This window comes from Balaenoptera physalus, assembly GCF_965194825.1.
Source record: "Balaenoptera physalus genome assembly, chromosome: 10".
In the NCBI taxonomy this organism is placed as follows: domain Eukaryota; kingdom Metazoa; phylum Chordata; class Mammalia; order Artiodactyla; family Balaenopteridae; genus Balaenoptera; species Balaenoptera physalus.
This window is the reverse complement of record NC_138889.1, coordinates 41739257-41763845: the sequence shown is the minus strand read 5'-3', so window position 1 is coordinate 41763845 and position 24589 is coordinate 41739257. Positions and strand designations below refer to the sequence as shown.

General features: G+C 42.2%; 1 long non-coding RNA gene and 1 pseudogene across 2 annotated transcripts in view; both read right to left on the bottom strand.

Annotated features, from left to right (window-relative positions):
- Positions 1–24589, bottom strand: part of LOC309636721 — a 939587-nt gene that overhangs the window by 715817 nt on the left and 199181 nt on the right. The window lies entirely within an intron of this gene.
- Positions 22649–23578, bottom strand: LOC309636415 (lysine-specific demethylase 4D pseudogene; annotated as a pseudogene). Its single transcript has one exon. The product of its transcript is annotated as a lysine-specific demethylase 4D pseudogene (transcript).

Here is a 24589-nt window from a genome sequence, read left to right as displayed (position 1 = left end):
CTGATATACTCACATCAGCGCCATGGTAACGCCAACATTCCTGATTGCATCACAGTGGAATCCAACTGGCTCTTCCAACTGTCTACTAAAAGGCCTCCTTTTTAAAGTTATCAGCCCACAAAACACAGGTATTTTGCCTGAAATTTTTCCTTTAAGATTTCTTACAAGAAAATATATGGGATCTAACGGTTATACAAATTTCAGGGTCCTTTTAGTTACAGAGGGATTTCCCTGGGAAAACTGCCAGAATGGGAGGAGCTAGCACAGTTGTCAGGGCATTAAACACCACTAGTATTGGGTCAGCACAAGAACCAGGGAGAGGAGAAGAAAACCATGCTAAAGAAATCGGTGAGGAAGAGCTCAAATGCCTTTAGAGAACAAAGGCATTTCATCTTCCTCACCCTGTAGTCTCCCCAATAAGACTTTGAAAGATCAGCTTGCCTGCCATTGTTCCAAGTGATAGAAACTCCCCACATCTCCTGTGGTCTGCAAGAGGTGCCCGAGGTCCCTATATCTTATCTGGGGTCCATTCAAGACAAGAGGAAGCTGGGACTGGGGCCCAATCCTCTACCAGCCCTCTCCCCAAAGAGGTCAGCACAATTTGGCTTCAACATAAAACATTTCTCCTTTGGATCTGGGATCAGGGACAAAAAAATAGCCAAGGAAGGGCTTGCTCTCTGTGACCCCTGCTGGTAGCTTTTGTAAGAGTGCATCAAAGGAATGTTTGCTGCAGACCCGAATACTGGTGGCAGGGGCCCTTTGAGTGAGCGGTAGTAGCTCTCTGTACCTCAGCCCTGGAGCCTCATGCACCATGGAACATGCAGAAGGTAGGTAATGGAGGATTAAAACACTCTTCTCTTTTTCCAACTTTAATGTCAAAGGGTAAAAGAAACAATCTCGAGGTCTCTATAGAATTTGTTGGTAATAAATGGTGGGGAGGGGAAGTGGTTGACAAGCTAGCTCATCCTTGAGGGAGTGTGACAAATGCAGTTAACTCAGCCTCTAAAGTTTGGGTGGAAGTCAAATAATCTCTCTCTTCCTATTCCAGAAACACCTGATGAGCACTCAAGGGTCTTGGGGATAGATTGTTATGAAGGAGAAGCATTGTTCAAACATGACCCTAGATGTTCATCCTAAGATGCCTGAACAATAGGCTAGCCTAGACTCCTTCCATGACTGGAGGGCTATAGCATCCAAAAGGGCCCAAGGTCCCCAGGCGCCTCCTAACGTACAGGGCTACTGGCTTTCCCGGACAGCTCCTGTAAACGGCTGGCATGATATCTAGGCCGCTTAATTCCCCAAGCAGTCCGAAGCTCCCTTTCCTAATAAGGTTGCTGACTTCAAAGCCCAGTATGAAGGAAGAGCACTGGGGAAGGGGCCTCCACTAGAACAAAACGCTCCTCAACATGGGATGCGTCTCCATGTAGACGCTGAGGAAATGCAGAGCCGATGTGTGCCTTGGTCTTGATGTGTTTCCTGAACTCATATTGTATGACTCTGTGGAATTTTCCTCCATCGACAAGGGGACCCAAAAGATGGGAAGAAAGCAAATAGTAAGGTTTCATCAGGGTTAGGGTTTTCCAGCCATGTGTATCTCAAGGAGAGAGGAACAAGTGTCTTGATGGATTGGATGGAGGGATAAGAGAGTGATTAAAATGATGGACCTGGGTAAAAAAGGAAATGAGAACATGATGACAATGATGGAGAATGAAACAGTGCTTGATTCATGGGCTGAAAGTCTCCATTAGGTGAAATACTTGTATTAGAACCCTAGGAAATGTAAGCTAGCAAGAGAATGGGATGCTTGAAACATAGCTGGTACTCTCAGTATTCCCATTTTATGGAGGAAGAAACTGAGGTGTAGAAAAATTTATATTTAACTTCATAGCTTGTGTTCTCAAACTCTAGAGTTATTTTTGGGCTTGTCTTATCTTCCATATAAAACTGCTTTGAGAGCATTGTCTAGGTCTTGTTCACCATCAAATTTTCCAAGGGATCTTGGTACTCTATATGGTGCACACTCCAAACATTTTTATTAAAAAAGAAGTAACTAAAATCATTTGGCGCACACTGCAGTCTCTCTCTCTTGGTTACACCACATCTTACTACCTACTCTCGTATCGTAGGGGAAGAGAAGATACTCCCCCTCTCCAGAGCTAATCTTGTCATTTCAACTCCTTAAATTGACACCTCCCATGCATTCCAAAACTATGGTCAATTAAATAATCACTATCACCTCTGTAAAGACTTAAATCATCAGTCATCAGTCTGTTTCCTGATTTAAGCTACATCCTTTCTCTTACCTTCCTTTCAATACCAAACATGTCAAAACATAAGCAAAAATAATCTACCTTTACAAAAACATTTCCTCATCTCTCTCGTCTTCTGATTCTGATTCACTTCTCCCCTGAAATTGATCTCTGTCAATCATCACATTGTCTCCCAAGTGCGCCTCCATGGGTTACACTTTATCTCTCTACATCATTGATTGATGGAACACCTCCTTCCTCCTAAAATGTCTCTGACCTCTAGGGTACTGACAGTCTTCTCCGGTTCTTTTCTTTCTCCTTGGTTCCACTTCTTTTTCCACTATACAGATGCAGTCTTATTTCAAAGCTCAATTCGCATCTCTCTTTTAACTCTTTTTATTTCTCCCTTTCAATTTCCTTTTTCTGTTCATGGATTTCTTTAGTATCACACTCTGTCTCTTTAAAGATATTATTTATTGCCATAGCTTTCTCTAATAACACTGACTTTCTCCTGCATTTCTGATTTGCTTTTCCTTCTTGACTGGCCACTGAGCCCCTGAAAATCAACTTGTTTAGTACAAATTGATCAGCTCGCTCCTGAAATTAACTTCATCCTTTAGAAATCTTTTTTTCTAAGAATGGGAATACAGTATCCTAGTTACCGTTGGCTATTACATCTCCCTCTCCCTAGACATATAGTCGGTGATGTCAGGGGATCCCACGACAGTCTACTGTGAGGCCCCAGGGACACCTGTATACCCCAGGGAGGCTTCCTGTGCTCTCCTTCCTTCTATAAGGACCCAAGGATCCAGCCTGCCTACCTCTCCTCCTTATAGCTGTCACCACTCAAGCTAGACCCTGAGGATCTACAAGTACCCGTCACCTGTATCATGTGATAATCTCCCCATCTCACTGTAATTTTTAATCTTAAAAATTCTTCTATAATGATTTTATTTAAAACTATATAAATATATAATCAAATTTTTCATTCTATATGAAAACTTCCTCTAGAGAAATGAAAAGAGAAGGATGAAACAATTTACAAGGAAAATTAATGTCAAAAATTTAAATACCATGCTAAGGGTCTTTCCCCTAATAAACCCTAAAATGCTGATTATGAATATCACAGAGGCCCTCATTTTTTATTGAATTCTTAATAGACAAGTAAAACAAGCCTTGAGTTGAGTATTTGCTTTTGTTTTTGTTTTTGTTGGCTTTGCCACGTGGCATGTGGGATCTTCGTTCCCTGACCAGGGATCAAACCCGTCCCCCTGCAGTGGAAGCCCAGAGTCCCAACCACTGGACTGCCAGGGAAGTCCCCTGTATTTGTTTTATAAACTAAATTATTTCCTTTTTACATTTCTAAGAATCCTAGGAGGTATGCGGCCGGGCTACCATCTATATAAAATAAATAATCTAGATACACATTGACCTTCAGATATTGAGCATCCAAAGGAAACACTCTGATTCTGTAAGTGTAACTCTGTGCTCAAATCAAAACTTCTCAGAACTTGCTGGGTACAATTACGGTGATCCTTCAGTGCTCCAGACAAATGTCTTCTCTACGGGTCTCAGATGGTTGCTTTTACTGTGAAACCGCCTCCATGTTTCTTTCAATTGGAGCCACAGGTACTAGTTGAGAATAAGTACCCTTACATTTCAGTTACTCTTCCATTTTACCCTTATTCTTGGTATCCCCAGTAACACAGAAATTCTTCCTCTAAGGAAACTTGACAATTCTGACAATTGAAGAAAAGAATTTTTATCAGAATGATTAGACTTGATGGATTTCTGGATATTAGGAGTCTTTCAAAAATAATTCCACTAAGCTTTCCTGGGGTGTGTGTGTGTGTGTGTGTGTGTGTGTGTGAGTGTGTTTTAAACTGGGGAAGGTAAGAAGTGAAGTAAGTTTAATAAGTCCTCTCACTGTGGCCATTGTCCAGATTGCTTATTGTACAGATTGCTCAACAATTTCAGGACAGCAGGAAAGCCTTCTTGTATTTCATGTTCCGTGCATATTTCAAAGCTATTCTTTCAAATGAGGATTGTTGACAGAATGCCTCAGACGTTAGCCATTGTTTCCGCTGACAGCCAATATCTAAATGCTGTGTTTAATAAATTTCTTCTCACATTAGAAAGTCTACTTACCGTTTATTGAAAATAATTATAACCATCATATTTGATGGCTGAATAAATTCTATTGGATGGAGATATGTGACTCAACTTTCCCCCTATTATTGGACAGTTATTTTGTTTTTTAATTTTCCACAAGTTTTACTAATCCCTTATAAATATCCTATATTTCAGTACCTGGATCGGTATATTTGGTAAAATATTAGTGAAATAATGAAATTCCTTGGATTAGATAACTAGAAATGGAATTACTGCATTGCAAGAGTTAAACATTTAAAATCCTTAACATGTATTTCCAAAACTTTCCAGAAACATAGCACTTTTCATCCTCACCATTAACTTTGCTCTGAAAAAAAATCTTTAATAATTTGGTAAGAAAATTATTGTGAAAAATTTTGGTGAAAAAGTGTAGCTCAAGTTTTAATTTATACTTCTTAGATTACAACTAAGATTGACTTGTTTTTCTTCAATGAATGCTAGCCATTTGTATTGCTTCATATCCTTTGCCCATGTTTCTCCAATATGGTTCTAGTGTTTTTTCTCATCTACTTACATGAACATTTTATATATTATGTGACTATCTGCATATTTTACACAGTATATGAACATTTTACTTGTCATGTGAATATTTTCCATATTAAACCCTTTGTTTAATCTGTTCATAGATTTTTCCCAGTTTGCCATTTCTTTAATTTATATTTAATTTTAATTTTAAATGGTTTTCACATATATTTCAGTTTAATATATTAAAATGTTGAGTCGGTCTTTTCCTTTGTAATGCCTTTCATGGCCTTTATGTTTAGAAAGTTAGAAAGTTATTTGCCCATCCAGAGACAGATAAATATTCTCTTATGGGGTTTTTCCTTTTTATATGTTAATTGTACTTTTAATTTTGATTTTAATTATACCTTTAATTCTAACTGGGGTTTTGGGTTTGTTTTATTAACTTGTTTTATTGTTTTGTGAGTGTGGTACGAGGAATAAGGGAGATGTAAGTATGATTCCTAGGCCTAGTGTGCTGTGTTCCTCTCTATTAGTTTATAGGAGCTTTTCTTTGTCCCAGTGCTCTTAAATGTTTTCCGTCTCAAAATTCTGGTTCTTTAGTTTTATGAAAGCTTTTTAGTTACCTCTTTGACAACTTCCTCTAGTTTCTCCCTCTGTACATTAACTCCTGTATTTGGATATCAGACCTCATGGACCGGACCTCCAATTTTTGTGTCTTTTCTTCTTCCAATTTTCTATCCCTTTATGACTATGCTTTACCTTCTGAAATTTTTTCTCATCTTTATCTTGTAAACCTACTTCTATTGTCTTTTTCATTTCTCCTATCAAACTTCTAATTTTTAACAGCTCATTTCTGTCCCCTTAGCTTTTTCAAGTGTACATAGCTTCCTTCCCTGTCCCCCACCATTGTCCTCTTTTTGTTTCACAGGTGCACTTATTTCATCTCTCAGAAAATACTAAAACCAGACACATATTGAGAAAGCAAGCTTCATGTAATAATCCTTATGCTTAAAATTGACATTGCAATCTAGTATTTCTGTTGTGTTCTATTTTGTTCCCTTTTAAAAAATATGCTGCTGGTAACCCACAAAGTTGTTTCTATGACCCACTAATGGCTCATGTCCTGCAGTTTGGAAAGAAATATTCTATAAATCATGTTGAGGCTTTTGATCTTTCAATGGCCGAGACACAATCACATTTGCTTTCTGGGCAGAAATGGGCAGACTGGAGTGGCCTAGAATGAATGAAGGAAAACATGTATAAAGATCCAGATGAGAGATGGTAGCTTGGAGTGGGGTGGTGGTTGAGACAGAAGCAGAGTGCCTACTAGGGTGCCTTCACTCACATCTTCTTACTTAATCTTCTTTCCTCAGTGTGCCACGTGGGGAACTGGACCAGAGTGTTCAGATGCTTGTCCAAGATGGCATAATCAGTGAGTCCTGAGCCAGATTTGAGCCAGGCCCTTCTGCTTCCTAGACCTGGCTTTTCCTCTAAGTCACAGCAAATCCATGAGGTGAGCCTATAAAACAGGAGAGAAATTGTCAGAAGAGCACATTTTGGAGCTTAAGAACCAATTCCTTGGAGGCTTCAATACCTGAAAAGGTTGACTATGTTTGGGCCCTGAAATGAAACCAAATTTATTACTTAATTAAAAAAAAAAACAAGACACATACAGTGTGATGTCACAGTAACAACTAGACTTGGAGTCCCCTTTGATCTGGAGTTGATGACCCTGGTCACGTGGTACTTGTCCCTCCGCCAGGTCATCCTTACCCTTGTACACCTCTGCCATGTCCTCCATGTGAGGCTGTGAGGATTACGGTTTTCATGGGATTTTTTAATATTTATGTTACTATCTAGGATTATACATGTTCCCCAATGTCGATTCATGTTGTCAACTCTAAACACAATTAAACAACTAGAAATCAATCCCTCTGTTTCTCATGTTCTTTATACATGCTCTATTATGCTGCTTGTCATGTAAGGGTATTAATCACTCCTCTGTCTGTCTTCTCTACTAGATCATGTACTTCGTGGGACAGGGGGGTCCCTTCTTAATCTCTTGGTCAATTGGCCACCACAGAGTCTGGAGTAATAGATGTCAAATTTGATAAATATGTTGTGTTTGAAAAAATTCAGAATATAAAAATAAATTCTCAGATTTTATGACCGAAGCATTTATATGATTTTAATTCACTGTTTTTCAAACTTTCTTATTCCCTGCCTCCCCCTTTAATAAGCATAACTATCTGCCACTACTCCCCCACCCCCTTCGGCAAATTCTAGTTTTTCCCCAGACCCTTGTCAGTGACCAACACGCACATAACACAGAACATTTGCACATCACACAGACAGGGCGATTTTGTCTACTTTAGTTCCTTTTAGTTTATAGTACAAACAAGAGAGCTTCTTTTTGTTTGCCTGCTTTCCAAAGAGAAGTTATATGATGATATTGAGTTTACTTTTGCAAATTACAAAAGTCCTCACCCCAAGATTCTAGAACACAGTATCTCATGGGACTACCTTGATCTAATTAAAGTTTTTGCTGACAGCTCATTCTAGGGGAAGCCTGTCTTTCACAGCATCTTTATGAGCGATAATTCACTGTCTGCATTTGATCACCTCTGGTCCCTTTTCTTTGCCACTGATGCTCTTCTCCTGGGGACGAGGTTTCAAACCAGATCCTCTTAGGCCTCTGCACTCACACCCATGCCAATCCAACATCTTTCGGTAGCTGTCAGCAAAGATCTGAAGGGGAAGAATAATGGCTGGTGTGGAATAAAATGACACTCTACTTGGATTTCAGTGGTTTGGTTAATTCTGTTCCAAGCTGTTTGAAGACATGAGTCAAATTCGACTCTTCTCCAGCCCTGCAGTCCTCACCACCTCATCTCTCATACCTAGGTTTTCATCCCTTCATCCCTGCCAATCCATTCTGCAGCTGGAGTGACTTCCTAAAATAAATCTGAGGACTTCATCCTACTCTTACAGCCCGTCAATCGCTCTCCATTTGCCTTAGGATGAAACCCTGCTCCCTACCTGACCCCCAAAACAACTGAGATCTGATCCCTCCCTCTTGGGCCTCACCTCTGGCCTGTGCCACCTGGCCATCTATGCTGTGAGCAGTGCTATTCAACTTCTTGCAGTTTCTACCACAGACAGTGCTCTCTCTTGTCCCTGAGACTTTGCATCGTAAAATACTTCCCTTGGCCTGGAATTCTCACCTTGTAATCCCATCCCTTCATCTCTTTCATTAAGCTTTTTTGTTTTTAAACACAATAGGGTTACACATTAATTCCTCAGGTATCCATCTTCCTAACAAGCATGTTCTCACTCTCCCCTTGCCCTCCTCCTGCCCTACGTGAGGTTAAGGGCCCTTTCTGATTGTGCCTTTTATTTTTGCAGCTTGTGGGATCTTAGTTCCCTGACCAGGATCGAACCCAGTCCCCCTACAGTGGAAGCATGGAGTCCTAATCACTGGACCACAAGGGAATTCCCTGATTGTGCCCATTAATCCCAGTGTTTCCCCTGTATCTAATTGCTACCTTCCCCCTCAGACATAAACACAGTGCCTGCTATACAGTAAGTATTCAATAGATTGAGTAAATAAATGAATAAAAGAAAGGGGAAAAAACCCCTCCATGAAATTTCATTTGGAGTCTCATGGCTCTAGTTCATTCATTCATTTTCAAAATGTTTTTAAAACATCTACCATGAGCACTGGCTAGATGCCGAGTGTTCAGGGAGGAACGAGGTTAGACTTGGTCCCTCTTTCATGCCAGCACCTCGCAGGGCTCCATGGCTAACCAGAAAAGAAAGCAGAAGTTAACTCATGCTCTGCCTTAGACAGGGAAGGGCAATGCTGGGGAACTTTCATGCCACGAGTGAGTTCTGTAACGTAGACTTCATGCTGTGTCACCTCTAGCCCAGGGCAAGACAGATACACAACTTTGTACCACAGAACTTGAAGTAGGTAGGGAAGACAGACAGACAGACCAGACAAAGGAGTTCCGATACAGTGTGAGAAGTGCTCCTTAAGAGAGCTATGTGCTATGAGGGCAGAGAAGGGTCGCGGAAGCTAATCTGGGGAGAAGTAGCTCTGGAAAGACAGTAGCAATGGGGTAAAATCATACTTAATGATGAGATATGTTGCAACTGTGGCTTGTAAACTGGAATAATGATTAAATTTCTAGGTCCCTGAAGCTACTTCTTTGTCACTCCTCTCTGTTGATTGTCAAACACTTGTATGAAATTGACAGGTAAGGAGGAAATTAACCCCATTTGGATTATGAGGAGAGGCAAGGAGGCTGAGGAGTAGCTCCTATTTGGGTGAGGATGCCTGATTTATTTTCCTAATCATGACTAAACCTAAGAAAGCATACCAGGCTCAACCCTCAAATGAGAAGCAGAAGGCCTCAGAGTCAAAGTGGTGGTTGACACCCAAGCCAACAGGAGGCTGAATCACGCTCTCCTGAAACTGTGGACAGAACTGTCTTCTTTCTAGCAAAGCTACACCTTGGATGGTGTCTAGAAGTAATGCTAGACAACTGCAGTCCTCATAGAAGGAGCCATGTGTCCACAGAAGCGCTCTCACCCCATGAGCTTGCACTAAAACAGACATATGCTCCATAGAACTCCTGAGCACTTCCGGATTGCTCAGCTTTGGGATATTGGTCCAGATGTTAGGGGACAACTGCAGACAGGAATAACTTTGAGTCTCCTCATGCAGAGAAGTATTTAAAATAACTTTTCTGAAACTTTTTCTTTTCGGCTTTCCTTATCTGCAGGGAGAAGAGTGTAGTGGTTATGAGTTGGGCCCTGGAGTTCGACTGTCTGGGTGCAAATGCAGTGTGATCCTGGGCACATTGTGGAACCTCCCTATGCCTCAGTTTTCTCATCTACAAAATGAGGATAAGGATAGAACCTACCTCCTAGAGTTGTTTTAATTATGACAACGTGCATTAATATACCAGGTTTCATTGATTCTGAGACATGCATTTTTCACATTTTAACATGTCGAAAACTGAGGTGCAATTTACACTCAATAGCATAGCATAGTTTAGTTGCCTCAGTGGGGTGAAAAATAATGGTGTAGCTTACAATCAGTGGCATCTTAGATGTGATGAAATTCAGGATTCAAAGAGCTTAGAAAAGTACATAGCACATAAACAGTACTAAATGAATCTTTAATAGATGGTATAGATATAAAATATATATAGCTCTTCTAAGTTTATCAGAGCCAACCTATATAGCTCATTTTTAAACAAATGTCCAAGATAGCAATGGCAAATAATATCATGACTGACCCATTTCCCAGGAAAGAGAGAAGCTGCTCTTCATACTTGGCCTGGAGTTGGTGGAAGCATGTGGTACCCATCCCTTTATCTTACCCAAGATCTCAGAAAGGTGATAGAACTGAGACCCACTGAGATGTGGATACCTTGGACAGGTAAAAATTTGATGCCTCTTTAGATCAACATTCTTTTCCTAATCATTTATTAGAGCGGCTGGTACTCTGAGACCCAGCAGAGAAGTAGGATCTCTGACAGTGAGGCTCAGAAATCCAGTTCTCATCCCAAAGCTGCAAACACCAGGGAACAAATCCAAAGCCCTAAGTTACCCAACTGCTCTTCTTAGGAGGATAGTGATCTTTGGACTACCATTCCCCAACTGACTAATGAGAGTCTTGTTTTCCAATTACAGAACCCGCTATCCCTAAGAGAAGATGCAATAAACACATTTTTAATATACCAGCAAATTTCCAGTGATGCTCTAGTAAACCTTGGAGACTGGTTCTATAAGCAACTCCTAAGCCTCCCCTACCAACTTTAATTCATCTCAACTCTGGACCCCAAAAGGCGTTTATTCAGATGGCAGGCACGCAGACATGAGTGAATGTTATGTATTTAGACAGGGGATCAAAAGGAGCTTCCCTGGCCTTTTGTTTCTTGCTGATTGTGTGTTCCCTTTTAAAATGTATTCGACTGTCAATGGGAGAAAGCAGAATATTCTGTTTTAAACTTCCACATTTTAAATTTTCTTCATTTTGAATAATCTGTGTATCTTTCATCTGTATTATTTATTTAACTAAAACAAACATATATTGCCTTGGTATTATGAAAGTTTTTTTTTACTTTCCAGGAAAAAAGGACAATGACGTTCTATTAATATGTTTATAATAGAAAGAATAATTAGAAAAGGAAAATAAAAAACTTATGCATGGTATGATCACAGTGTGTGAAGATACGCAAAGGATAATAAAAGACTGAGAAAAGCTCAATAATTGCCTTTGCACGATAGTTAAGTAAAATTACTTTGTTTTATTTTTGTGTATTGAAAATTTTATACAGAAAAACTATCTTACAAGAGAAAAAATGAAATTCTTTTTCAAAGCAAATAGTATTAAATTCAGTTGAAGTTTGGAAACAACTGTAGCTTTTGTAAATATACATATTAAAAAAACTCACAGGAGTATTTCATTTTCACTAGCTGTTCATAGATCACCAAGACACTCAGTCATTTTATAATACAAACAGGAAATGGAGGTTTTGATGAAGCAAGATGACCAAAATCCTCCTTCTCCAGATATGGATAAACTGCTTGGCTTGCCTCTCTTGCCTAACCCCTGTTAATATTATTTAGTATTTTCATGGTCCTCTCAGGATGATATAACAAAATATCATAGTGGCTCAGAAACAAGCATTTATTTCTCACTCTTCTGGAGGCCGGGAAGTCAAAGATGAAGGGGCCGGCAGAGTCAGTTTCTGGTGAGAACTAACTTCCTGGTTCATAGATGGCCGCCTTTTTGCTGTATACCCACATGGCAGAAGGGGCAAGCAAGCTCTCTCTGGTCTCTTTCTAGAGGCACTAATCCCTTTCATCAGGGCTCTATTCTCATGACCTAATCACCTCCCAAAAGCTCTACTTCCAAATACCATCAGTTAAGTTTCAACGCATGAGCTTTGGAGGGAGACAAACATTCAGTCTATGGCAGTAATGTTGAAGACAACAGTCTGTTCAGTGGGTGAAGGAGGACCATTTAACTTAAGTAGATGGTCTCTTCTTTTCCAAATATTGATGTGGATATAGGAGACACTTACTTATTCATTCAGCAAACACTGAGTGCCTTCCTCCCCACTGTGGGCTAGGCTCAGTGCTAATTGCTGGAGACACAGAGTGTATAAAACATGGTCTCAGCTGTCCTGGAACTCACAATCTCAGCTTTCTACCAGGTCATCTCGATTTTCAACACGGAACTTTAAACATTTATTTCAGAAATCTATTTGCCTAAGTATCTATTCCATTATAACTACTTATGAATTTAAAATAATTGTTTATTTTTATCACTGCAAAATATATTAATGAAAACATTCAGTCCTATCTCTGTCTGTATGTGTCTGTCTTAGTCTGAATATGACAGCATCTGGCAATTGCAAAAGAACTCCAGAAGTGCAGATAAATGGGAAAAGCAGAGGTCTGGGTATCAGGAGACTTTGATTTAAATCTAAGCTCTGCCATTTATCAGCTTTTGGAGCTCTCTGAGCCTCAAAATCCCTAATTTGTAAAATGGGAATAATAAGACCTACCTCACATTTTTGACATGAGAATGAAATGAACTATACAATGTGAAGCACTTAACCTATAGCAAAACTGAACAAACGCTAGTTTGTTTCCTCCATATAGTTTCACTGTAGGTAGGTGGCCAGTCTTTCCTTTAGGGGGAAAAAATGCAAGTACAAAAATCTGGAATGTACAAGACAGGTATTTTTAGGTCTCTGGTTTTCTTTTCAGAAAGATTAAAGTCAGATTATAAACAGGTTAGCTGCAGGATTCACCTTGACAATCCAATTCCAAATTAAGATAGCACAGAAATTTTGCAGCACAACCCTCCAGAGACCAAAAGAACCCTTGATCCACTGGCCTTGACCAAGTCTCAGGTAGCCTTCCGAGGCACTAGCGCTGGGATCACTGTGGGCAGAAAGTGCTCATTTAGACAAAGCCTGCTGTGTGTGGGTCCATGTAGCAGGCGAGACAGTCAGAGGTGATCTCCACCTCGCTGTGCAGCAGGAACGTCACCAAGGATCAGGCAACTAAATAAAAATTTGGAAAAAAGAGAAAACACGTTCAGGAGATATGGAAAAACACAACACAGGGTGAGGGAGGGATGGATTGGGAGTTTGGGATTAGCAGATGCTAACTATTACGTATAGAATGGATCAACAACAAGGTCCTACTGTACAGCACAGGGATCTATATTCAATATCCTGGGATAAACCATAATGGAAAAGAATATGAAAAAGAATGTATATATATGTGTATATATATATATATATATATATATATATATATATGTGTATATATATATATATATATATATATCTGAATCACCTTTCTGTACTGCAGAAATTAACGCAACATTGTATTGATAAATCAACTATACTTCAATAAAATAAATTAAAGATAAAACACAAACACAAATTATCATGCAATAAGAAGAGGAGGGAGGGGCAAAGAAAGTCCCAGTGGTCCATGCTAAGACCCAGGAGGTACATGGTAGGTGACCACCCTCCTCTGATCTGTCTCCAAAGGCTTTATTGAGAAAAATGGAAAGGAGCCAAAAGAACCACGACATTGGCCATGTTCACTGAACTATCTACTGTCTCCCTAGACTTGCTACCTGGCTCCCCTGTCTCCTAATTTTGTCCACCAGCGGTGACTAGATGACCTGTCACTTTAACCACATCACTGTTTGTCTCCACATGAAGATGCCTCTCCTTGATGCTTTATGCTCCCTGCCCGTTTACCCCAAGAGCTCCGCCTATAATTCCAATGGCACTTAGACTGTGGTCTCAATTCCTGGTCTCTCACAGGCCTGTCCCCTCACCTTGCCCAACACAGTGTAAGGCCCCTGTCCCTTGCAACAAATTCTGCTCTTCAAGTCACTGAGTATTTGAGGCCTTTGTCTTTGCTTTATTAATCTGCTCCACATGGACCCAGGGCCCAACAATGAGGGCATCTGTTACAGATATAATATTAGCAACAAACACAAGTCACATCATCTTGTATGAAGACGATATTGAGGGAGAAACATTCGGTCACTAGCAGAGACGTGGCAGCGTTAAACAAGAGGCTGTGTCAAACGCTGGGGCTGTCTGTCATTCAGAGAGGGCAGAAAAGAGGGGAGGGAGAAGATTGGAGAGTGTAAACTGTCCTTTCTTTCCTTCCGTTCTGCTGTCCTAGGGAAATACGACTGCCCTGCACAAGTCCTACCATATCTGGGCCCAGGTCAGGCAGAGAGGTCCCCTGTCCCCCTAGGAGGACATACAGAGTTCTTCGATGGTGAGTGTCAGAAACAGCCATGCTTAGGCCTCTGGAAGGTGTGCCTTCAATAGAGGGGCTACCAAACTAACAAGTCACTGGATTAAAAACCCTTGGCCACGTGGCTTAGGGGACGCCGGGTGTCTCCCCTTTTCTAGCAGCTCCAAAGTTCCAGCAAGATCAGTTGGATTAGCCTCCATGGCATGTGGAATCTCTGAAATCCCAATGGGCTGTTTAGAACAGGGGGCAAGTCTGAGCTCTGGAAATGTTTTATTTGGCTACCAGGACTTCGAAGTTTTTTTTTAACTAGCTGTCAACATTTACATTTTTTTTTCATAAAATCCCAAGTTGTTAGCTTCTCTGGAAAATTCAGAAACTGACAACCGCATGACCCTCATTCCCACAAAACAATAGTAGACTGGCCCCCAGGAGAGTCCTTGGCCTTACGATGGGGCATGAGCCGTCCTCCTCACAGCAACAGTCACTTAGATGATCGGCCTGAGCCGGGTGGGAAAGGGAATTTTCTACCAGGAGTCAAGGGTCTCACAGGAAAGGTGAGCAGGCTCTGGGTGCTGTGAGCAGTGGGCAGGAGTGGATGAAGGAAGGAGATGAGCCCCATTTCAAGGATATACAAACTCCCACCGCCCAAAAGCCAAGCCCCAGGTACATGGCAGAGAGACTGCCAGCAAGCCCAGCCAATGGAGCTGCAATTTTGGGGTGGTGAGAATATGGGGGGAGGGTCTAGACATCAGTGTGTTTCAAATGTGATTCCAGTGGGCTGAGGACCAGCGCACTGGAGCGGTGCCTCTCCACCTTGAACATGCCCCTGACTCACCTGGGATCTAGTTTCAAATGCAGATTCTGAGTGGTAGGTCTGCGGCCGAAGTCTGAGCTCCTGAACTTCACCAAAGTCAAAGGCGATGTCCGTGCTGTGGATCTTGTCCACGCGTTGAGTGATAAGAAGCTACAGCCTTTTCCAAGAGGCACAGGAAAAGATATTCAACATCACTAATTATTAGAGAAATGCAAATCAGAACTACAGTGAGATATCACATCAAACCAGTGAGAAAGGCTATCATCAAAATATCTACAATTAGTAAATGCTGGAGAGGGTGTGGAGAAAAGGGAATTCTCCTACACTGTTGGTGGGAAAGTAAATTGGTATAGCCACTGTGGAGAACAGTATGGAGGTACCTTAAAAAACTAAAAAGAGAGCTACCCTATGATCCCACAATCACAGTACTGGGCATATATCCGGAGAAAAACATGGTCTAAAAGGATACATGCATCCCAATGTTCATTGCAACACTGTTTACAATAGCCAAGACATGGAAGCAACCTAAATGTCCATCGACAGGGGAATGGCTAAAGAAGAAGTGGTACATATATACAATGGAATATTACTTAGCCATTAAAAAGAATGAAATAATGCCATTTGCAGCAACATGGGTGGACCTAGAGATTGTCATACTGAGTGAAGTAAGTCAGACAAAGACAAATATTGTATGATATCGCTTATATGTGGAATTTAAAAAAATGATACATATGAACATATTTACAAAACAGAAATAGACTCACAGACTTAGAGAACAAACTTACGGTTACTAGGGGGAAGGTGGGAAGGGATAGTTAGGGAGTTTGGGATTAACATGTACACACTGCTATATTTAAAATGGATAACCAAGAAGGACCCACTGCAGAGCACAGGGAACTCTGCTCAATATTACCTAACAACCTAAATGGGAAAACAGTTTGAAAAAGAACAGATACATGTATATGTATAACTGAATCACTTTGCTGTGCACCTGAAACTAACACAACATTGTTAATCACTTATACTCCAATATAAAATAAAAAGTTTAAAAAAAAGGAAGAAGAAGCTATAGGCTTTTCCTTTGTCATTCTCCTTTCAAGTACTTTAGCAGGGACAACCCCAAGTCTGTCACCTCTAAGTCTGAAAGTAATAATAGTAATGAATAATATTATTAAAGTAACACAAAATAAGTAATAATAATAACTTCAATAATAGCTAGACTTTGTTGTGTGCTTCTCATCGAACACTGTGCTGAAATCCCACTTTTTAAAAAAAAATCTTCAACTAGATGTGAAATAATAGCTTGTTTTTACCTCAAGCTGGTTACTACTCGTAGTCTCTTACTTATATTAAGTCAGTTGAGCTTCACAACCATCCTATTGTGGTGAGTACTGTTATTATCATGTCCAGAAGCAGCCCGCCGAGGTCACACGGTTTTATGAGCGCAGCCCTGGTGTTTGGACACAGGGTGTGTGCTGGGCCCCGCTGGCTCTCCCAGGAGCAGGGGCCTAGGAGTGCTGCTGAGTCACTTGCCCGTCGCCCTAGCAAAAGGCAGAGCTGGGCTCCCAATCTCCATCTGCTCGACTCTACAGACTGAGCTCTTGGAAAGAAAAGTGAACGATGTATACAAATTGGGAGTCAGGGTTCTTGGCACATTGTAGACACTCATAATATGATAACCACGTTTCCTGTCTCTAGCCTACTTGTTTTTAACCTTTCTCCTAGAGTAGCCAGTGTGAACCGTAGACAAGCAGTTATGGGGGTGTCTTTATCCATTTGGGCTTCTATCACAAGGTACCATAAACTGGGGGGATTGAACAACAGTTTTTTTTCACGGTTCTGGAGGCAGGAAGTCCAAGCCTAGGGTGCCAGCATGGTCAGCTTCTTGGTGAGGCTTCTCTTCCTGCTTTACAGACAGCCACCTTCTTGCTGCATCCTCACATGGTGAAGAGAATAATCATCTCTCTTTTCAGAAGGGCATTAATCTCATTCATGAGGGCTCCACCCTCATGATCTAATGACTTCCCAATGGCCCCACCTGCAAATCCCTAATTGGAGATTAAGGTGTCAACATATGAATTTTAGGAGGACACATTCGGTCCATAGCAAGGGGGCAGATAGTGGGAAACCGGAATGGAACACAGGAAATGGAATTGAAATGCCCCGGCTCCCTAAAGGAGCCAAGGAATGTCAATGTCATGGGCGGAGGAAGGGGGAGATATGACAATAAGCGACACTCACTCCTAGAGTGAAGCAGCCAGTGGGGGCATTCAAAGCCAGTCCCGTCCCCCTGCAGCCCTGGTAAGAAAGGAATGCCTGGAGCAGCCATCATTCTCCCAAAAAGGTGACCTGTGCCCATTTGTCAGGTACGATTGAGAAAAGTGGACAAGAGAGCTGCCATGAGCCCAGAACAGACTGAAACAGCTCTGAGAGCCCCAGGAGGCTTTGGCCCTGAACTTGAGACAGACTGTTCCCGTTAAAAGATACCTTTCTTCAGAGGCTCTAAAAGCAGCAGTTTGGGGGAGAGCCTGGCTATGGTTATGGTAGCTGGGAAGAAGCTGTGGCGTGGTGAAACTGCCTAATTGCCTGTCTGTCTCCAAGCAGGTCATAAACTTCATATTATGTTCCCTTAGCATGCAGTACTAGACTGGCACGGTGATGGGGCTTAACAATATTTGTTGCGTCAATGAATGAAGGTCTCATATTGAAATAAGAGAAACAGAGTTTATTCTCTGGCTCTGTAAGTTATTTCAACCCCCACCTTAAAACTGGATATCTTATTTTAAAAGACATTTAACATGGAAGCAATTATGCTATAATAGGAAATATTTATTTATTTTCGGTGTTTCTTATGATGCTAGCTCTTGTTTCATTTCTATTGGCGGTTTCAAGTCATTCACTTAGTCGACAATTTTCATTGAGTCCTCACTGAACAGAGAAAGCCAAGAAAGATAATTATCAACTGTATTAATCTGGTTCAATCCATGAGCTAAACTATAGGTTAATAAAGTTCTCAGGGTCCTAGACGGTCGTGTGTAAGTACAGTCAAGGTGATATACCACAAGAGAGGTGAGGTTAGGTCACCTGGTTACTAAGGAGTTTCTCAGGAAAAAGAAACTTATGCAATAGACGCTTGACATTCCCAGGGAATGGATCCTGAGCTCTTTCTTTGCAAACTCTTCATCCTAGCTCTTTCCTAAAAATTATCCTTTTCTGGAGCCAGGATTTCCCGTACATAGCCTCAAATTCTAAATCTATAGCCCGTTCAACTCTGACACCTGATCTCTCACCTGGCAGCTGTTTTTCCAGAGAATTTCTCCTGAAGTCTCCTGAGGAGCTTCCTTCACTGCTCTCCACATTATTTGAATATGGGCCTCAGCACAATTCCAAAATATTGACTGCATTGATTTGGAGTTGCTCATAAGTAGCTGGGATGGCTGTTGTCAACTTAGTGAATGCCAGTGATCTGCTGGGTCTGTTAAAGTCCCACCTAATTCAATACGAGTCAGAAACGTGACATGTCAGCTGATACAGCAGGAAACGAGAACCTACAGACCTTCTGCTCTCAGGATTTGCCTCTGGGAGGAAAGATAGAGCCATTTCCAGGGATGGCTGTGAATTATCAGTGCTTTCAAAGACTCTGGGGCCCCCAAATTCCTCCATCCCCAGCTCACCTAAAACACCAATGGCCCCAAGCACTCAGTGGGAGGAGTTTGCATTCACTGAGTTATGACATATTGTGCCTTCCCCCCCGCCTCAGCTCCCGCCGCCTCTCTCCTGCTCTGCAGCCACGTTGCTAATCTGTGAGCACCTTAAGGCTGCCCCCACCGCAGGTATTTGCATGTGTTGTCCCTCTGCCTAGAATGATGCTCTCACTCCCTTGTCCACAGGGCGCACTCGAAGACCACACTCCCAAGAGGCCACCCTCTCTGACATAGCAGTCCTGTCGCTCTCTAACCCCTTACTCTGCTTTATTTTTTCTCCTAGCCCTTATGACTGCTTGACTTGTTATGTCTCTCTTTATAATGGGAATATAAGATCCAGGAGAACTGAAACTTTGCCTTTTTCACTGTTGTGCCCCAATTCCACAAACAGTGCCTGGTACATGGTAAGTGCTTAGTAAACATGTGCTGAATAAATGAATGAATGAATAAGTGAGTGAGTGAACGGGCCCTGAAATATATAGGCACCATGTGAATCTTTTGAGAAGAGGCTCTCTGAGAGATGGGACAAAGAAAAGATGCTGTCTGAGGTCTACAGGCCTGGACGTAGCTCTGTGTTAGTTAGAGGGGCCTGAACATTTAGGGCATGAGGATACTGGATGCCAGGATCCTAGAAAAATCCAGAAACCCGGTCACACAAATGTTGCATTTTCATAGAGTGGCACCTCCAACATGTTACCCATGCCCAACAGGGCTCAGTTGTGCCCTTCCTCTGTCCTCTCTGAAATTGCTTATCCCCCTAACACCCACCACTCGCTGAGGAACCGTGAGAAGGGTCTCATTATTACCCTGTAATCACTGCAGGTCAATGACAAGGAGCTTGTGAGGCGTTTCAGTCTGAGAGGCTGGTGAGCAGAGCGGGATGGGCAAGGGCTGCTCCTCACCAGGATCTGTTCAACTCAGATCAGCGTCCAGTCCACTTATCTCGGGAGCCAATTCCTAGCATCTGTTGTGGTTTCCTATTTAAAGTGATGAAAGGTAACACAAACATTGGGGGAAAAAGCAACTTCAAAACCCATATATGGGGCTTCCCTGGTGGCGCAGTAGTTGAGAGTCTGCCTGCCAATGCTGGGGACACGGGTTCGGGCCCTGGTCCGGGAAGATCCCACTGCCGTGGAGCAACTGAGCCCATGCGCCACGGCTACTGAGCCTGCGATCTAGAGCCCGCGAGCCACAGCTACTGAGCCTGCGTGCTGCAACTACTGAAGCCTGCATGCCTAGAACCCATGCTCTGCAACAAGAGAAGCCACTGCAATGAGAGGCCTGCGCACCACAACGAAGAGTAGCCCCCCGATCGCCACAACTAGAGAAAGCCCACGTGCAGCAACGAAGACCCAATGCAGCCAAAAATAAAATGAAGTAATAAATAAATTTATTTAAAAAAAACAAAACAAAACAAAACCCATATATGGTCACCATCTAACGACATAAATATCATGGTGAAGTTATTTCTAAATATCTGGAAAGGAATCCTTACTCACACGGAAACTGAATTGGTGTAATGGTTAATCTCTATGAATAATTCATTGTGGCCAGGTAGTCAGACAAATCCATAACTGACGCTTTTATAAATCTTAGAGGAGTCCCAAGACCCGAACTCCAACCTCTACAAGTTACGTTTAAATACAGGTTCTAATGTTCATCTTACAACTTTGGTTCCTAAGTAATAGTGATAATAGGTAATATTTAGTTAGCACAAATTATGTTTGCCCGGATCTGAACTTGTTATGTGCAAACTCTCTCAGAGGAGCAATGTGGCTAAGAGCTCATTTTGCCTAAACTGGCAAGTGGAGAGCCATGGAAACCTGATTTGTTGAAAGACTACTAAACAAGTTGGTGTAGGAGTCTGAATAAGGGCTGGGTCCTCTGGCTCTTGACTGATTGTGAAATCTTTACCTTGCCTTTGTAACACTGTAACAAGGAGAAATACCCCAAGGAGTGGAATTTGCAAATGGGTATGTGTGACCTTTTGTGCAAACATGAGGTAGATCAGGAGCAAAAACAAACAAACAAAAAAGATAAGTTTTCTACCGGTAAGAATAATTGGCAGTTTGTTACAAAACTAAATATAGTCTCACCATAAAATCCAGCGATTGCACTCTTTGGTATTTACTCAGATGAGCTGAAAACTTACATCCACACCAAAACCTGCACACAAATGTTTATAGTAGTTTTATTCATAATTGCAGAAAAACTTGGAAGCATCCAAGATGTCCTTCAGCACGTGAGTGGATAAATAAAGGGTGGTACACCATACAATGGAATATTATTCAGCAACAGAAGGAAATGAGCAATAAAACCACTAAAAGTGGAGGGAACTTAAAGGCATATTATTGCGTGAAAGAAATCATTTGGAAAAGACAAAACTATGGAAGCAGTAAAATGATCAGGGGTTGTGGGGGGAGGGGGGAGGGGGAGATGAATAGGCAGAGCACAGAGGAATTTTAGGCAATGAAACTATTCTGTATGGTGTTATAAGTGTAGATACACGTCATTATACATTGGTCAAATCCATAGACTGTACAACACCAAGAATGAACCATAAATTAAACTACGGACTCTGGGTGATGATGAGGAGTCAGTGCAGGTTCATCGATTGTAACAAATGTTCCTTTCTGCTGTGGATGATGGTGGAGGAGCCTGGGAAGGAGTATGTGGGAATCCTCTGAATTTTCCACTTAATTTTGTTGTGAACTACTCTGAAAAAATTGTCTATTAAGTAAAATAAAAGTAACGTGTAAGCCTGTGGGGTGGGGTGGTGAGGAAAACAACAGTGGAAGTGAGCATCAGAGAAGGAATATGAGCGGATGTCCTTGGCCTTGGGCTGGCCCTAGAGGCCAGCAGAGTGTATGAATGCACATCAAATTAACTGAGCACCTCCTACATGCCTGTCACATTTACATCCCCAGTATCTTCACAAAACTCTCGCACTGTAATTATGGCTCAGAGAAAATCAATGATTTTTTTGCTGAAGGTCCCACGACTAGAAAGTAGCAAAGCGCAGGTTTGAATGCCATTTCTGCTGACTCGAAGTCCAGTTCTCCCCTCTAAGTAACTGCTGGAAAGGTCCAAGCAGTGACTACGGAAAAGTTTGCTTTACGAAAGACATCACGCTTCACATTCAACTTTGCACATATGCATACAGAGTGGGTCCATGGATGGACTGAGTTTGTGGATGGAGGGAAAACACAAAACCACATCAACAGCATCACATTTATTTACTTCACCATTAAAAGAAAAAGAAGAGGCTGCAGGGGAGGCGATAGGGAAGGAGTACTGAATAGAGAATCATTATTACTATCCAGAGTAATAGCCTTTCTGGAATTTCCCATACCAAGGACAAAATTTCATAGTGGACAGGGTCAGTTTCTCCTGGGAGTCACCCTCTCTGCCATGATGAGGAAGGAAAGCTTCTGCAGCTCTGGAGAGGGGCCAGGGAAGGTGGCCTCACAGTCTGGTGACAATGCAGACCTCCCCATGTCTCCTTTCTTCTCTGTGGTGCATCCCAGAGACACGGCCCATCTTCCTCACCTCTTCATGGCCACACTCATCTTATTCTTGCATCTCCAAGCCTGGCTGGAAAGGAAGATAAAGTCTCCCCACCTCCCTACTTCCTTGCTGCTCCAAGAAAACAAAGTGTTCATTCCATATTGCTTCAGGAAAACAGAAGGCAACACACACACACACACACACACACACACACACACACACACACACACACACAGCTTCAGTACCTTACAAATCTCTGGTCTTAATGCTACTATTCTAGACCCCAACTCCCTTCCCAGCTGGTAATTAGAGGTCCCCTTTAGAGCCCCCACCCAGCCACCGATTGTTAATCTCCTAAGGGTACTCACCTGATATCTCCCTTATTCTGACCCAGATTTTTCCAAAGGTCATGCAGAGCCCTATTCCCAGGCCACTTTGCCATAATCGATCCAGTGCGGGGAGGCGAAATTGATGGCTTCCGCGCAGTTGAAGCCATGGTTGAAGCCAGAGTGGTAGCCATAGGGAAACGTCACGATGAACTCTCCAGCCTCCTGAGTGACCCGATCGAAGGGGATGCCGTTGTCCTTGAGGACCTTGGGCGAGATGAGAGCCACCTTGTGCCGCAGGAAGGCCTCACAGCCCCGCGCGCTGCCCGGGAAAAGCTCCCTGGCCAGGCGTTCCAGGCGCCGGCCGTGCTCCGGGGGCACCACGTACCAAGTCTTGGGCTCCCCGAAGTGCAGGTAGTTGATGCTGTAAAGGTCCATGTCCTCCGTGTGCCAGGCGAAGGCACAGGTAGGGGGTGTTGACGCCTTCGATGACCACTCCGCACTCCTGCTCCAGCAGGTCCTGAAGGGTTCCCAGGTGTCCAAGGTTCCACTGCTCCGTGTTTTGATCGAATAAGGAGCCACTGACGTCCGCACCATATACTGGTGAATCATAGAGGCGTGTTTTCCAATATTTTCGCTCCAGGTCCTTAAAATCAAAGTGTGCTGGAGTCCGATATTTTTCACTCTTTGCTAAGTGGTGGTACTCACCCACGGTCATGGCTTTCTTCTTTTTGTGGTATTGAGTAAACACACCTGCCTGCCCAGAAGTCACCTGCTGGAGGGGAGTGGCTATTAAGATGTCATCGATATCATTGTAGGTCTGTCTGCCTTTCCATCCTTTCGGTGGAATTACCTTGGCTAGGCCAGCTCGGTGTGCACCTTGCGACTCCATGTAAACAATATATTTGTTGAAATCTTCAAATTCTTCCATGGTTGGGTGGAAGGTCATAATCTTCCAACTTGGGTTCTGGCTACCAAAGTGCTTAGACTGCATGGCGGCAATAGAATAAGCAACGGACTCCCAGCTTCTTAGGTATGCTTTGGATACCTGAGAATGCTGGGGAGTACCTCTTCCCTATACTTTCTTTATTTTTAAAGAAGTTTAGATATATCTGAGAGGCAGGAACTCAGACTTGAACTTTTAAACAAACGAGGTGGTATCTTCTCCAGGCTTGTCAATCCACCAGAAGGACTCCGCTCTTGTCAGCATTTTGGAGCCAAAGAAAATAGACTATTTCCCAGAGGAGAGGGCTCTCTGAGCCAAGTCCTGCCTCAGCCTGCAGCTCTGTGAGTTTCCTCTGTTTGGGGTATAAGTGCCTGAGGCCTCTCCAGATTCCCAGGCTTGAGTGCATGGGTGGCTTCGCACCTCACTGTAGCAGAAAGTCTCTCCATGGAAGTTTCCAAGCCAAACCTACAGAAAGTACAAAATATAGAAAATAAGTGGATGACAAAACAAACTGATTTAACATCAAGTTAAAGAAAATTGTATAGCAATCTTAATTTCAAAGTTTGAATTTAAGGGCAAAAAGTACACTCTTTTGGTAGGCATGTAAACTGGTGCAGCTATGGTGCATACTATGGAAAACAGTATGGCAGTTCCTCAAAAATTTTAAATATAAGCAACATATGATGCTGCAGTCTCACTTCTGGGTATATATCCAAAGGAAATAAAAACAGAATATCAAGGAGATATCTGTCCTCCCTCATTCTCTGAGGTATTATTCACAATGGATAATATATGGAAACAACGAACATGTCCAGCGATGGTTGAATGGTTACAGAAGATGTGGTACATATATGCAATGGAATAATACTCAGCCATAAAAAGAATGAAATTTGGCCCTTTGCAACAACATGGATGGTCTTGGAGGGTACTATGCCCAGTGAAATAAGACAGAGAAAGACAAATATGGCATGGCATCACTTATATGTGGAATCTTAAAAAAAAAAAAAAAAGTAAAACTTACAGAACCACAGTAGAAAAGTGGTTGCAGGGGAGGGCAGGGAAGGGAGGGTAAAAGGGTACACAGTGAA